Below are 1,942 nucleotides of genomic sequence, written 5' to 3'. Positions count from 1 at the left end.
CCCCTTTCGCACTCACCTCCCTCCATCCTCCCTGCCCCTTCCCCTCTGCTCATCCCTGTTCTTTCTCATCCCTCCCCCTCCTCCCCTTTCCCACTCACCTCCCTCCATCCTCCCTACCCCTTCCCCTCTGCTCATCCCTGTTCTTTCTCATCCCTCCTCGTCCCCTTTCACACTCCCCTTCCTCCCTCCTCCCTGTCCCTCCTCCTCCTCCTCACATCCCTGTTCTTTCTCAGCCCTCCTCTTCCCTTTTCCCATTTCGCCTACCTCCCTTCTCCTTGGACCACCCCTACTCCCACCTCTATTCTCTCCCACCCCCTCCTTTTCCATTCACCTCTTCCCTTCCCCTTCTCCCATCATTCTTCCCTAATCCCCCTCCCCATTTCCATTCCTTTCCCTCTTCCCGTTCCCTCCCTCTCCTCCTCTGTTCCCCTTCTCTCCCACCATCCTCCTCTACCCCTCCTCCCCACACCCTTCCCATCCCCTCTTCTGTTCCTCCCCCTTTCTGATCCCCACCCTCCTTTCTTTTCCCCCATCCCTCCACAATCCCTCTCCCTCTGCCCACCCTCCCTGGTCTTCTTGTCCAAAGGACTAAGTCTCAAGGTAGCGCCTTTGATTTTCGATAAAAGAAATACTAAAATAGGTCAGACTGATTACTTTTATTTAAATCACATCAAGTTATTGAAAGGATGATTTCATGTAAATTGTCCCTTAGGAGCAATTGTAGAGCTGAGGAGAGTCTCTCTAGATGTTGAAAGACTCCTCAATAGCAATCTGGAACTGAGTTTCCTCGTCCAGCTGAAGATTCACGAAATCTCCATAATCAAACTGATGCCTCTGGTTTAGATGACTAACGAAATTTCTGGTAAGTTGAGTAGGGTTGCCCCACGGAAGAGAGAGGCAAATCGGGCAAATGACAGGAACAATCTGAGCTCTGTGGTGGCTGTTGCAGTGGTCCAGCAAACGCTGTCTGGTCAGGTTTACCTCTTCGCACAGAGGACAATCAAAGGTAGGCTGATCAGTTGGGTTCGCGTTTGCTTCCTCTTGATAAGCCTCGGCATTTTCTGAGGTGGACGCCTCACTGTTGCTGTTGCCCACGGACTCTGGAGACAGTTGGAAGCTTGCAACAGTTGAAGAAGTCCCGAACTCATCTTGGTACTTTTCGCAAGTTTTGTAATGTTGTCTCATGCGATAGAGTTCAATGCGTTCAGAACAGCATCGGCAATTACCAGGAAAACTTCTCATGATTGTCTCGAGGTCCAGGGCCCTCTCTGGACACGCTCTTTCTCTTCTGGTCACATTTCCACGGCACAGGGGGCAATGATGCCGGCTCTCCTTCATTGCAGTCAGGAAACATTTCCTGCAGAAGACGTGCTGACAAGCCGTGACCCGAACCGGCGTCTTGAAGACTTCTTGACAGATAGGACAGTAGAAATCATCTTCGGTGTAAGACGTGGAGGCAGACCCGTTCTCAGCCATGGTGGTGACGGGTGGGGAGGCCCAAGGCGATGGCGGCTGTCGGCTCGCGGCTGCCGAGGTGGCGGTGGCGCCCGGAGCTCGACTCCCTCGGAGCCTCCAAGCGGCGCGCGTCAGGTCAAGCTGCCTCTCTCAGCGGCCGATCGGTAGACAGGTGGCCCTGTGCAGCGGTCCGATTTCAGTCCGCTTCTGTCCTGCAGTTGACTGCGCTTTAGAGCAGTGGATCCCCAGCAAATGAAGGGTGGCGCTCTGTTCTCATGGGCCCCAGAGCCTACCAGACCCCAGGCTCATGATAATGGGGAGACCTCCCACTCCGCGGGCAGCTTTCCTGTGGCTGAGAGCCGGCTGCTGCTGCCTGCCTAGCTGGTGGTCACTGCGGAGTGGATAGCCACACAAGAGCCGGAGGCGGGGTCACTAGGACTGCCTCCATAGCAACCAGCGCGTCGCGCCTTCAGCTGGTTGTGACGTA

At 54.8% G+C, this 1,942-nt stretch overlaps 1 pseudogene; it reads right to left on the bottom strand.

Annotated features, from left to right (window-relative positions):
• Nucleotides 1-640: 640 nt before the first annotated feature.
• LOC125404592 (E3 ubiquitin-protein ligase RNF138 pseudogene) lies at nucleotides 641-1,513 on the bottom strand (annotated as a pseudogene).
• Nucleotides 1,514-1,942: the final 429 nt, after the last annotated feature.

Source organism: Myodes glareolus, chromosome X (assembly GCF_982192425.1).
Source record: "Myodes glareolus chromosome X, mMyoGla1.1, whole genome shotgun sequence".
NCBI classification, from domain to species: domain Eukaryota; kingdom Metazoa; phylum Chordata; class Mammalia; order Rodentia; family Cricetidae; genus Myodes; species Myodes glareolus.
This window is presented reverse-complemented; position numbering and strand designations above follow the sequence as displayed.